We start from the raw sequence: 14,866 nt of genomic DNA, 5'->3' as shown, positions 1-14,866 counted from the left end.
TGGCTCAGACCATGAACTCCTTATTGCCAAATACAGACTTAAATTGAAGAAAGTAGGGAAAACCATTAGACCATTCAGGTATGACCTAAATCAAATCCCTTATGATTATACAGTGGAAGTAAGAAATAGATTTAAGGGCCTAGATCTGATAGATAGAGTGCCTAATGAACTATGGAATGAGGTTCATGACATTGTACAGGAGACAGGGATCAAGACCATCCCCATGGAAAAGAAATGCAAAAAAGCAAAATGGCTGTCTGGGGAGGCCTTACAAATAGCTGTGAAAAGAAGAGAAGCGAAAAGCAAAGGAGAAAAGGAAAGATAAACATCTGAATGCAGAGTTCCAAGGAATAGCAAGAAGAGATAAGAAAGCCTTCTTCAGCAATCAATGCAAAGAAATAGAGGAAAACAACAGAATGGGAAAGGCTAGGGATCTCTTCAAGAAAATCAGAGATACCAAAGGAACATTTCATGCAAAGATGAGCTCGATAAAGGACAGAAATGGTATGGACCGAACAGAAGCAGAAGATATTAAGGAGACATAGCAAGAATACACAGAAGAATTGTACAAAAAAGATCTTCACGACCCAGATAATCACGATGGTGTGATCACTGACCTAGAGCCAGACATCCTGAAATGTGAAGTCCAGTGGGCCTTAGAAAGCATCACTATGAACAAAGCTAGTGGAGGTGATGGAATTCCAGTTGAGCTATTTCAAATCCTGGAAGATGATGCTATGAATGTGCTACACTCAATATGCCAGCAAATTTGGAAAACTCAGCAGTGGCCACAGGACTGGAAAAGGTCAGTTTTCATTCCAATCCCAAAGAAAGGCAATGCCAAAGAATGCTCAAACTACTGCACAATTGCACTCATCTCACACGCTAGTAAAGTAATGCTGAAAATTCTCCAAGCCAGGCTTCAGCAATATGTGAACCGTGAACTTCCTGATGTTCAAGCTGGTTTTAGAAAAGGCAGAGGAACCAGAGATCAGATTACCAACATCCACTGGATCATGGAAAAGGCAAGACAGTTCCAGAAAAACATCTATTTCTGCTTTATTGACTATGCCAAAGCCTTTGACTGTGTGGATCACAATAAACTGTGGACAATTCTTCAAGAGATGGGAATACCAGACCACCTGATCTGCCTCTTGAGAAATTTGTATGCAGGTCAGGAAGCAACAGTTAGAACTGGGCATGGAACAACAGACTGGTTCCAAATAGGAAAAGGAGTTCGTCAAGGCTGCATATTGTCACCCTGCTTATTTAACTCTTATGCAGAGTACATCATGAGAAACGCTGGACTGGAAGAAACACAAGCTGGAATCAAGATTGCTGGGAGAAATATCAATAACCTCAGATATGCAGATGACACCACCCTTATGGCAGAAAGTGAAGAGGAACTAAAAAGCCTTTTGATGAAAGTGAAAGAGGAGAGTGAAAAAGTTGGCTTAAAGCTCAACATTCAGAAAACGAAGATCATGGCATCCTGTCCCACCACTTCATGGGAAATAGATGGGGAAACAGTGGAAACAGTGTCAGACTTTATTTTTCTGGGCTCCAAAATCACTGCCGATGGTGACTGCAGCCATGAAATTAAAAGACGCTTACTCCTTGGAAGGAAAGTTATGACCAACCTAGATAGCACATTCAAAAGCAGAGACATTACTTTGCCAACAAAGGTTCGTCTAGTCAAGGCTATGGTTTTTTCTGTGGTCATGTATGGATGTGAGAGTTGGACTGTGAAGAAGGCTGAGCGCTGAAGAATTGATGCTTTTGAACTGTGGTGTTGGAGAAGACTCTTGAGAGTCCCTTGGACTGCAAGGAGATCCAACCAGTCCATTGTGAAGGAGATCAGCCCTGGGATTGCTTTGGAAGGAATGATACTAAAGCTGAAACTCCAGTACTTTGGCCACCTCATGTGAAGAGTTGACTCATTGGAAAAGACTCTGATGCTGGGAGGGATTGGGGGCAGGAGGAGAAGGGGATGACAGAGGATGAGATGGCTGGATGGCGTCACTGACTCGATGGACGTGAGTCTGAGTGAACTCTGGAGTTGGTGATGGACAGAGAGGCCTGGCGTGCTGCAATTCATGGGATCGCAAAGAGTAGGACACGACTGAGTGACTGATCTGATCTGATCTCTGATGTTTCCATATGAATTGTGAAAATTTTTATCATAGTTCTGTGAAAAATGCCATTGGTAATTTGATAGGGATCACATTGAATCTGCAGATTATGAGGAACACTTTCTTATCTCTCCTTGTTATTCTTTGGAACTCTGCATTCAAATGAATATATCTTTGCTTTTCACCTTTGCCTTTGGCTTCTCTTCTTTTCTCAGCTATTTGTAAGGCCTCCTCCAACAACCATTTCTTCTTCTTGGGGATGGTCTCTATCACTGCCTCCTGTAGTGTCACGAACCTACATCCATAGTTCTTCAGCCACTCTGTCTATCAAATCTAATCCCTTGAATCTATTTGTCACTTCTATTGCTGTTAAAGTGCTGCACTTAATATACCAGCAAATTTGGAAAACTCAGCAGTGGCCACAAAACTGGAAAAGGTCAGTTTTCATTCCAATCTCAAAAAGGCAATGCCAAAAAATGTTCAAACTACCACACAATTGCATTCACCTCACATGCTAGCAAAATTATGCTCAAAATTCTCCAAGCCAGGCTTCAACCATACGTGAACCATGAATGTCCAGATGTTCAAGCTGGATCTAGGAAAGGCAGAGGAACCAGAGATCAAATGGCCAACATCCGTTGGATCATTGAAAAAGCAACAGAGTTCCAGAAAAACATCTGCTTTATTGACTACACCAAAGCCTTTGACTGTGTGGATCACAACAAACTGTGGAAAATTCTGAAAGAGATGGGAATACCAGACCACCTGACCTGCCTCCTGAGAAATCTGTATGCAGGTCAAGAAGCAACAGTTAAAACTGGAACAACAGACTGGTTCCAAATCAGGAAAGGAGAACGTCAAGGTTGTATATTATCACCTTGCTTATTTAACTTATATGCAGAGTACCTCATGAGAAATGCTGGGCTGGAGGAAACAGAAGCTGGAATCAAGATTTTCAGGAGAAATATCAATAACCTCAGATATGCAGGTGACACCACCCTTACGGCAGAAAGTGAAGAGGAACTAAAAAGCCTCTTGATGAAAGTGAAAGAGGAGAGTGAAAAAGTTGGCTTAAATCTCAACATTCAGAAAACAAAGATCATGGCATCTGGTCCCATCACTTCATGGCAAATAGATGGGGAAACAGTGGAAACAGTGTCAGACTTTATTTTTTGGGGCTCCAAAATTACTGCAGATGGTGATTGTAGCCATGAAATTAAAAGACGCTTACTCCTTGCAGGAAAGTTATGACCAACCTAGATAGCATATTCAAAAACAGAGACATTACTTTGCCAACAAAGGTCTGTCTAGTCAAGGCTATGGTTTTTCCAGTGGTCATGTATGGATGTGAGAGTTAGACAATGAAGAAAGCTGAGCTCTGAAGAATTCATGCTTTTGAACTGTGGTGTTGGAGAAGACTCTTGAGAGTCCCTTGGACTGCAAGGAGATCCAACCAGTCCATTCTGAAGGACATCAGCCCTGGGATTGCTTTGGAAGGAATGATGCTAAAGCTGAAACTCCAATACTTTGGCCACCTCATGCGAAGAGTTGACTCATTGGAAAGACTCTGATGCTGGGAGGGATTGGGAGCAGGAGGAGAAGGGGATGACAGAGGATGAGATGGCTGGATGGCATCACCGACTCGATGCACATGAGTTTGAGTGAACTCCGGGAGTTGGTGATGGACAGGGAGGCCTGGCGTGCTGCAATTCATGGGGTCGCAGAGTCGGACACGATTGAGCGACTGAACTGAACTGATCTGTGCTCTCATGTACAAAATATAGTAGTAACTGAAGACTTCGATTCTGGGTATTGTCTTTTCTCTGCAAGCAACACCTGACAAATTTGTGTCTGGTCGTGTAGGGAGAATGTAAGTGGGCCCCCTATCCCTATTTTAAGAGGAGAAGGCTAGAGGCAGCAAAATCAAATATTCTCACTTGTCTTGGTGTAAGTAGGCATAGTTTTCCTACCTGGGAAGAAAGACTTTGCAACTGAGATAAACAAGAAAAGTGAGGTTTTTCTTGGTGTTTAAAAATGCGAGATGAAAGATTACATGAGAAAATTGCTGTTTCACTCCCATGAGCAGGCTATTAACTCAGTAACATTGATGCTTCTGGGATATTTTTTTATCTCAAATAACTTTTGTTCTTTTTATTTTGTGAGCCAATCCTTCTAGAGTCTGAAAATTCCCTCACAGTCTTCTTTACAAGCAAAAGCCTTTCCTAAAATCCCCTTGTTTTTGTTTTCCTTTGATAAGTAAAGGGCTCGGAGACGCACAGGTGACTCGCCTTCTGCCCTGAGTTTGCCTCTTCAGATGAACCTCAGTCGGCAATTAGAGCTTTCACCCTGGCTGAACACTTTGCCTCTCTGGTTCTTTCTCTGAGCCTTGGTCAATCCGGTTCTGATTTTGATTAGCGCATAGCTGTTTCATTTCTCAATTGGTGGAAGCAATGTGGAGAAGCTGATTTTTCTGTGGTCTGACCTTCTGATTCTCTCTCAAGCAGCCATCTGCTTTTTTGTTTGCCTGTCTTGAGGCGTGTTAAGAATCCTTACTGGCATTTCAGATCTAGGTTTACCCAGGCCAATACCTGGTCTTGCCTTGAGATTAAGAAGTTCACGTTGCCGCCTACACCCACTGATGGTGTTTCTTCTGCCAGAGGTAGAATCCTCCATGTTGCTTTATTTACACAGCGCTTAAAGAAGCTAAAAAAGGCATTCAAGGAAAAAGGTTTTTGTGCCTGCTTGAAAGATAGTGGCTCCCTTCCATCCTTTGTGTTCTGACCACTCTCCTTCCAAAGCTGCTACGACAAATTGGTGAGTTTTGTTCTTTATTTTTGATTCATGGATGAGGTTGTATAAGCGAGCCTGCTTCTTGTGTGTGTGTGTGGATAAGTGGAAAACTTTTCTGTCTTTGTAAAAGAAGTAATTAGCCTTTTATAAATGGTCTGTATATAATTGTAATACTATGTTTGTGGCTGGCATTCACCCACGTTATTATCTCTCAACTTCTGGGAATTGATTGAGCATTCAAATTGTTTATATGCACTACTGAGGATATCTAATTCAGATATACAGATTAACCATCAAGTAGAATTCATGCAAAGCTTTTTCAAAAATTGAAATTGGTTTCATGTGGTTGTAGAGTATGAGTGATTGAAATTAAGAACTTTCCTTGGTTCTTATAACAGTCTTATAAAAGAGTCTGTATGTATGGGGGAATGGAACTGCAGATTGAATAGAAAAGATTCCTTCTGGTTTGTCACAAACTTCTTGACTTCCTATGCAACCTGAAAGGTGCTGAGTAGCCCGATTTTTCTTTCTCATTTCTTTAAAAACAAAACTCCATGGTGAGGCAGGTGAAAATAGGAAAAGGAGCTTTATGTTCAAGACAAAACAAAATATAAATACTGAAATAGCAAGAAATTCAAAACTCAACTCCTCCAGGGTTCCTTTTCACTGCTCAGGAGATGGGTAAAATTCTTTTACCAAAGTATGAAGTATTTTCTAAATGTATTTATTGATAGACATATGCCTTTGCTTATGTCCCTACAAAATTAATAAGTGAGATTACAAAGACTAAGTAGGACTTAAATACATTTAAAATGAAAGGACAAAATAATTTTCAGAGAGAAAGGTTAAAAAAGTCCATTGGATTAGTTCGTTAGCTCTAATGAAACTCAAACTTGCTGAAAGAGGTGGGTGGAAAAATTAGCCATTCTTTAAATTAATGGCCTGATTACCTGGGATATAACATAAGAAACAAAGGTTGCATGTGTACAACAAGAAGAAATAACGAGAAAAATGCTAGTCCTTGTTTTAATAATTCAGTGTGTAAATGCAGAAAAATCTAGATAGTATTACTAAAGAAAGGGAGTACTTGGACAAACTAGACAGCTTTAATAATTTTGGTTTAAAACAACTATATATGTTTACCTGGTGTGAAAAGTAATAATACTGCAAAGTTTCTAACTTATACAAAATTTGGATGAGCTTTCCTATGGAAAGCATAATTTGAATGCCACAAATTTCCTGCACTGAGTTAAGTAATGTTTGTCTCCACAAAATAGTTAATATTATGAAAACTGTAAAAATTGTGTTTGACTGCATTAGCAATTTTAGACTGGGGATAAGTTACCTCTCTCAGAACATTTGAGAATGTCTGGACATTTTTGACTGTCAGGGCTGGAGAAATTGCTGCCAGCATCTTAATGAGTAGGGCCAGGGATTCTGTTAAATATCCTATATATAAGATAGAATATATATCTTATCTTATGCTATAATATATATATAGCATAATAATAGTATAATATAGTATAATATTATATATATATATATATCACCCCACAACAAAGAATTGTTTGCTCCAGAATGTCAATAGCACTGAGGTTGCAAAACCCAGAACTAAATGTAATTATAAAAAAAGGATTTATTCCTCTGATGCTACAGATCATAAGCCAATGCTATGTAGATAATTATTGCATTTACAATGCCTATGTAAAAAAAAACTTGCCATAATTGTTTTTGAACTTCATGTATGTTATTACATATATCAGTAACTCATCCTTTTTATCTTTAATACTAATCCAGAGTATGAATTACTTTATCCACTCAACAGTTGAAAGGACATTTGGATTGTTTCAAGATTTTGGTAATGAAGAATAAAGCTGCTACAAACATTGTTGTATAATAAAGAATTTGGTTCCTAGGAGGTAGACTTTAAATCCATGGACTTGTGTGAGCATTAGGATTGTCTTTGCTCTTAATGAGTTCCTTCAATCATTTTTTGAGTTTTTACTAAGGAGGTAGTTGACTTAGGATGGGGTTTGTCATCATAGAAATCAATCTGTATGATTAAAGGTTTGGGACTTTGAGCCTACTGACCTCTGGGGAGAGGAGGAGGGCTGGAGATTGAATTCAGCCAATGGCCAATGATTTCAGTCACATCTCTCTGTGATGAAAGCTCAATAAGAACTCTAGACATCAAAGCTCAGTAGAGCATCCTGGCTGGGAGCACTGCCACAGTGTGGCAGCGAGTGTGACCACCCACCCTGATTCCGAGGGGAGGGAGGAAAGCATGGAGGCTCCATGTTGTGGGGCCTCCCAGACCTTACTCTTGGTGTCTCATTGCTTGACTGGCCCTGATTTTTATCTTTTATAGTAAAGCCCTAATAATGATTTACTGCTTTTCTGAATTCTATGACCACATTCAGTGAATTACCAAACCTGAGGGGATTGTGGTGACTCCCAGTTAATCACAAGTACCAGTGGCCTGGGCACCCCCAAGTGTGGCTGGCATTAGGAGTAAGGGCAGTCTTGTTGGAGACTGTGCCTTTAAACCTGTGGATTGTGATATTAAACATCAAAATTATATTTCAGTGCACCAGCTGGTGTCAGAGTAAGCTCTCAGTACAAGTCTGTGTGTAGACATATGCTTTCATTGTCTTGGGTGAATTTCTCTGAGAAGGACGGGTAAGTTATATAATAAGTATGTATTTTATTGAATCTTTCAGTCCATGAATTGGTATGACTTCTCAGTTGTCTTGTTTCATTAAACAAGTTTTTTACGTTTTTTTTAGATTTAATAGTGTTTCATTTTTTATGTTATTGCAAATGGTACTATAATTTAACTTCCAAATGTTCATTGCTGATATAGAGAAATGCAATGTTTTATACTGATCTTCTACTCTGTGACCTTGTTGAGCCCACGTAAAGATTCCTTGAGATTTTCTATATAGATAATCATGTCATCTGTTAATAAAAGCAGTTTTAAATCTTCATTTCCGGTGTGAAGGCCCCCTTCCCCATCTCACTCCCTCGCCCCTGCACTCCTGGTTTACTTCATGGACAAAGAACTCTAGTTTGTTTCGGGATAGAAATGATGAGAGTGGCGTCCCTGCCTTGTTCTTTCACCATTAAATTTGGAGGTGGACTGTAGGGTTTTTGTAAATACCCTTCATCAGGCTGAGGGAGTTCCCCTTACTCCTATTAACTGACAGTTTTGATCACAAATGGATGTTGACGGTTTTCAAATACTTTGCCTTCATCATTTTCAGTGATCATATGGTTGTTATTTTTCAGTCTGTTGATGTGGTGATGTGGTGAAATGCATTAATGATTTTCCAATGTTGAATATACTTTGCATTTCTGAGATTAATCCCAGTTGCTCATGATTTATTATCCTTTTTATAAATTGTTGGATTTGAACCACTATTACTAAACTTTTTTTATGCCTGTGATCATGAAAGATATTAGACATTAGTTTTCCTGTAATGTCTGGCTTTGATAACAGGGTAATGGTTTCATAAAATGAGTTGGAAAGTGTTCTCTCTTCTATATTCTGAAAGAATGTATAAAAAACTGGTATTGTTTCTTCCAAATTGTTAGAGTTCACCTGTGAGGCCACAAGGGCCTAGAGTTTTCTGGGGTTCTTTTGTTTTTTTGGGTGGAAAATATTGAACTGTGAATTCAGTGTCTTTCATAGAATTATTCAGGTTGTTTTTCTCTTGAGAAAACTTTGTTAGTAGACGTCTTCCAAGGAATTTGTCCATTTCACTTAAGTGAGGGTTTCTCAACCAAAATGGTGTTTGGACAGGATGATTCTTTGTTGTGGGAGAGTATCCCAGCATGATGGATGTTTAGCTGCATCCCAGACCTCTACTCACTAGGCACCAGGCGCAGGTTCCCCCCTTGTGTCTTCAGATATTTCGCCAAGGATGTGCTATAACTGCAGATTTATGTTATCAAGTCCATTGGCACAGTTTCTCATAGTACTCCCCTCCTATCTTTTGATGTATGTAAGCTCCATGGGATCCATTTCCTCTTTTATTTATGATATTGTTAATCTATTTATTTTTCTTTTCTCCATCCTCCTTCTGCACTGCCTCCTCTCTCTTTCATCAGTTTAGCTAGAGTTTAATTAATTTTATTAATAATTGAAAATAACTATTTTTATTTCATTGATTTTCATTTTTATGCTTTTAGTTTCGTTTATTTCTGCTCTAATCTTTCTTTTTGTTTTGCTTGAATTTGCTGTTTTTTCATAGTTATTTAAGATGATAACTTGGATCACTAATTTGAGAACTTTGTTTCCTAATATATTTATTTAAAACTATAAATTTCCCTCTAAGTATGATTTAGTTACATCCCATAAATTTGGAATTTTTTTTATTCATTTTCATGTAATTAGAAAGATATTTCTGCCTGACTCCTTCTTCAACCTGTGAGTTATTTAGCAGTATGTTTAATTTCTAAACATTTTTGGATATTTCCATATATCTGCTATTGATTTCTAGTTTATTTATGTTTTGATTAGAGAACATACTTGCTATTCTTTTAACTTTGCTGAGGTTTATTTTGTGGCCCAGAATGTAATCTATCTTGGTGAATCACTGATGTGCACTTGAAAACAATGTGTATTTGGGTGGAGTGTTCAATGATTATTGGTTAGGTCAAACAGTTTGGTTGTAATGTTCAGGCCTATATCTTTACCCTTTTCCCCCCTACTTTTATCTTCCAGCTACTGAAAGAGGAGTGTTGGTGTTGAAGTCTCGATTGCAATTGTGATGCCGTGTTTTGTCTTAGTTCTGCCAGGTTGCTTCATTGTGAGCCTTTGTTCACACACACATCTAAGAGTTTTATGTCTGTATAATGATGTATTTATCATCGCCTAGTGTTCCTCTTTATCCCTGCTAATATTCTTTGTTCTTATGTCTACTTTGTCTAATGTTAATAAAGGCCTTAAAAAAATACTTCAGGCTAGACTTAGCCCATGGGCTATGGTGTTAAGAAGTTTCTCACTGATAAGCCATAGTTGGCTGTTTTTGTTGTTATTGGTTTGTTTGTGGTGTATTCTTATCTCTGGCTTTTGAGTATTTAAACCATCTTTATTATTAAATGGTTGAATTTATATAGCCCATGGGTAAGTCTAGCCTGAAGTATTTTTTTAAGGCCTTTATTAATATTAGACAAAGCAGACATAAGAACAAAGAATATTAGCAGGGATAAAGAGGAACATCAAGCAATGATAAATACATCTTTATACAGACATAAAAATCTTAAATATGGGTATGAACAAAGGCTCAGAAATGAATGACAATAAAAACTTGCTATAGATTTTATTTTTCCCTTTTGTTCTTTATTCCCTTTTCCCTCTTCTTTTGGATTGAGTATTTTTTATTAATCCATTTTATCTTTTCTTGTGGATTTTAGCTTTACCTCTTTAAAGAAAATTAATGATTGCTCTAAGGTTTAAAATGTACAACTGTAAGGTATCACAGCTTCCTTAAAATAATATTATACTGTTTTATATGTGATGTGAGAATTATACAACAGTATATTTTCACTTCCTCCTGCCTTTATTATTGTTTTATTGTTCTTGTACGTTTTACTTTCACATATAAGCCCTACAGTAGACTGTTAACTATTTTATGTTAGTCAAATATTTCTTAAAGTAATTAAAAAGAAAATGTTTATATTTATCACTGATGGTACTTTTCAATTCTTTGTGCAAATTCAAGTTTCCACTTGGTAGAAATACTCTTGCCTGAAAATTTTTATTAACACAACTGTGGTACATATTGGCTGTCATTGAGTTGTCTATGAAAGTCTTTATTTCATCTTAATTTTTGGACAATATTTTCACTATGCATAAAATTTTGGCTTGATCATATTTTTTCCCCATTAGTAGTTTAAATATGCCACTCTGTGACTGTTGACAAATCTGTGGTTGCCAGGTGTTTGGGAGGAGGGAAGGGAGAGATGAAGTAGAGGGGTGATTTTTGGGTTGGGAAACTATATTTTGTAAATCAAATGGTGATACATGTTATTAAGCATGTGTCAAAACCCACAGAACTACAATTAAGGGTAAACCTTAGTATAAACCACAAACTATAGTTAATGTAGTCCATAGTTTCCATTGTTAAAATTGTACATTAATAATGTACATTACATAATTACTTTAACTACATTATTATATTACAATAAGGAATTGTACAGACTGGTTCCAAATAGGAAAAGGAGTACATCAAGGCTGCGTATTGTCACCCTGCTTATTTAACTTATATGCAGAGTACATCATGAGAAACGCTGGACTGGAAGAAACACAAGCTGGAATCAAGATTGCTGGGAGAAATATCAATAACCTCAGATATGCAGATGACACCACCCTTATGCCAGAAAGTGAAGAGGAACCAAAAAGCCTCTTGATGAAAATGAAAGTGAAAGTGGAGAGTAAAAAGTTGGCTTAAAGCTCAACATTCAGAAAACGAAGATCATGGCATCCTCTCCCATCACTTCATGGGAAATAGATGGGGAAACAGTGGAAACAGTGTCAGATTTTATTTTGGGGGTTCCAAAATCACTGCAGATGGTGACTGCAGCCATGAAATTAAAAGACGCTTACTCCTTGGAAGGAAAGTTATGACCAACCTAGATAGCATATTCAAAACCAGAGACATTACTTTGCCAACAAAGGTCCGTCTAGTCAAGGCTATGGTTTTTCCTGTGGTCATGTATGGATGTGAGAGTTGGACTGTGAAGAAGGCTGAGCGCCGAAGAATTGATGCTTTTGAACTGTGGTGTTGGAGAAGACTCTTGAGAGTCCCCTGGACTGCAAGGAGATCCAACCAGTCCATTTGGAAGGAGAACAGCCCTGGGATTTCTTTGGAAGGAGTGATGCTAAAGCTGAAACTCCAGTACTTTGGCCACCTCATGCGAAGAGTTGACTCATTGGAAAAGACTCTGATGCTGGGATGGATTGGGGGCAGGAAGAGAAGGGGACGAGAGAGGATGAGATGGCTGGATGGCATCACTGATTCAATGGACAAGAGTCTAAGTGAACTCCGGGAGTTGGTGATGGACAGGGAGGCCTGGCGTGCTGCAATTCATGGGGTCGCAGAGTCGGACACGATTGAGAGACTGAACTGAACTGAAGGAATTGTAATGAGTACACAATACTAATGTAAAATGTTAATAGTAGGGAAAAGTATGTGCAGAGTTGGAGGGTAAAGCAGGAGAGGGACTGGGTCTATGGAATTCTATGTACAATCTCTTGCTTCTGTAAATCTAAAACTACTAACAGAAATGAAGTCTACTATGGAGAACAGTGTAGAGATTCCTTAAAAAATGAAATAGAACTGCCATACGACCCAGCAATCCCAGTGCTGGGCATACACACCGTGGAAACCATAATTGAAAGAGACACGTGTACCCCAGTGTTCATCACAGCACTGTTTATAATAGGCAGGACATGGAAGCAACCTAGATGTCCATCAGCAGATGAATGGATAAGAAAGCTGTGGTACATATACACAATGGAGTATTACTCAGCCATTAAAAAGAATACATTTGAATCAGTTCTAATGAGGTGGATGAAACTGGAGTCTATTATACAGAGTGAAGTAAGCCAGAAAGAAAAACACCAATACAGTATACTAATGCATATATATGGAATTTAGAAAGATGGTAACAATAACCCTGTATGCGAGACAGCAAAAGAGACATAGATGTATAGAACAGTCTTTTGGACTCTGTGGGAGAGGGAGGGGGGATGATTTGGGAGAATGGCATTAAAACATGTATAATATCATATAAGAAACGAATCGCCAGTCCAGGTTCGATGCAGGATACAGGATGCTTGGGGCTGGTGCACTGGGATGACCCAGAGGGATGGTATGGGGAGGGACGTGGGAGGGGGGTTCAGGATGGGGAACATGTGTACACCCGTGGTGGATGCATGTTGATTTGTGGCAAAACCAATACAATATTGTAAAGTAAAAAAGTAATAATAATAAATGAAGTCTACTCATGTTTCTTTAAAACGTCACTTTATTGTCAGTCTTGCATGGTTTAGGATGAGAAGTGTGATATAATTCTTGTTTGTTTCTATATGTACATTGTATCCTTTTTTAAAAAAATGCTAGCTGACTTCAGGATTATTTTCTTTATCTTTGCTTCACAGCAGTTTTACTATGATGTATCTAGATTTGTGTGTGCTGGTGCGTGTGTCTATGTGCACACATGTTCTTTTCATCTTGCTTGGAACAATTACTTGAGCTTCTTGTGATTTTGTGTATTTCATTATTTTTGGAAAATTAGTGAAAGTGAAAAGTGAACATATCAGTCATGTCTGACTCTTTGTGACCCCATGGACTATAAAGTCCATGGAATTCTCCAGGCCAGAATACTGGAGTGGGTAGCCTTTCCCTCTCCAGGGGATCTTCCCAACCCAGGGATTGAACCCAGGTCTCCTGCATTGCAGGTAGATTCTTTACCAGCTGAGCCACAAGGGAAGCCCTCCCCAAATTATCTTCATTCATTTCTTATTTCTTGTTCTCTTACTTTTTCTGGGATTCCACTTATTCATTTGTTAGTTCTGTGGAGGGCATCACTACATTTTTTTGTGATTTGCTTCCATTCTTTTGTGTCTTTGTTTTCAGTCCAGAAGAGAGGATTTGATTGATTCATCCAATTAGCATTCAGTGTAGGGCATTCCTGTTGGGTGGAGATTTCATGATGGACCATCTTAGAGGCCACCTTGGATCAGGAGCCATTCTCTGTCTGGTCATCTATGGAAGTGCATTATGGTATAGAGCATGGTGGCCCACAGCTGATTGTCTCAGCAGGCACTGGAGGCAAGGAGATTTCTGATAGATGTCATGGATGTGTCCAGCATCCCAAGTATGGCAAATGTCTATCCAGTAAAGCTTACAAGGGAGAGAAAGTAGGAAAAGCAGAATCACTTATTGGGAGAGGAAAATCAAGATCATTGTCATGCTCCTGTCCTGTGCTATTTCATGGAGTGAGGCAGCTTGCAGCGAGGGACAATAGAGAAAGAACACTAGGATAAGACTCTCAGTTATAGTTCTGTGACCCAATGGCTCTGTGCCCTGGTTGCCAACAAAATCCTTCTGGGTTTGGGGACAGCTTGAGCCTCAGCTGTGCTCATCTGACACTTGAAGAGAATAACTCCTAGAAACTTGGGCTGCACACGGGATTGTGGAGCATATTTAATGCTGTGTATCAGCGAGTGGCCCTGTTTCTGTGCAGTGAAAGTCACGGTTGCAGACCATTTCTTTGGTAAGTTACCGACTCTTGCTGCCGTCCAGAGATTTGGAAGGAAACAAATTGTTCTACATCCATAGGATTATATATTCAGAATGCCAATTCCAAGAAGAAATAGCATTTTAACCAAGAATAAATAACATTTTCAAAGTTGTATCATGTTGGTGTTGCTTTTAATCTCATAGCAGAAGGTCTGTCCAGGGACTCAGACATGTCTGAAGGACTGGGAGCAGGCTGGCTAGGGCTCCTTTGGTGTGAAGGACTGAGAAGACTTTTGAGATGGAAGAAGCTTCTTAGAACCTCTTCTAAGGGCAGAGTTCAAGAATAGTAGGCCTCAAGGGAAGAGTAGGATGTCTATTACTCATTTAAATGGCCCTCAAGTCCTGTTTCCACTTTGAGTCTGAAGAATAAAAGTATAAAGGAAGATTGGTCAAAAATGAATAAAGCCAGGATCCTGAGGGCATGAAGTATCAGGAACTTGGGTGTCAGCACCAAGAGATAATCCCTCAGTATGGAGCTCATTGGTTTGTGTCTGGACACAGAAGTGACAATGAGGACCTCCGCAGCCATGGTGATGCCCTTTACAGGCATTAATTAGCACAACACCGTGACCCCAAGTGGACAAGGAAGAAAAGGCTGAGAGCCAAAGGGTAGCCAAGAAGACCAGGTGAAGG

General features: G+C 39.0%; 1 long non-coding RNA gene across 6 annotated transcripts in view; it reads left to right on the top strand.

Annotated features, from left to right (window-relative positions):
• The first annotated feature begins 3,865 nt into the window (after window positions 1-3,865).
• The window catches only part of LOC112586460, a 303,931-nt gene continuing 292,930 nt past the window's right edge, over window positions 3,866-14,866 (top strand). For 2 of the 6 annotated variants that reach the window (XR_006552689.2, XR_006552690.2), the window contains exon 1: window positions 3,866-4,946. This is a non-coding gene — a long non-coding RNA (uncharacterized LOC112586460). The remainder of the gene's footprint in view (window positions 4,947-14,866) is intronic. The other 4 variants (XR_006552686.2, XR_006552684.2, XR_006552688.2 and 1 more) reach the window with 3 other exon arrangements.

Source organism: Bubalus bubalis, chromosome 8 (assembly GCF_019923935.1).
Source record: "Bubalus bubalis isolate 160015118507 breed Murrah chromosome 8, NDDB_SH_1, whole genome shotgun sequence".
NCBI classification, from domain to species: domain Eukaryota; kingdom Metazoa; phylum Chordata; class Mammalia; order Artiodactyla; family Bovidae; genus Bubalus; species Bubalus bubalis.
Note: the sequence above shows the minus strand (reverse complement) of the source record. Positions and strands in the feature narration are given on the sequence as shown.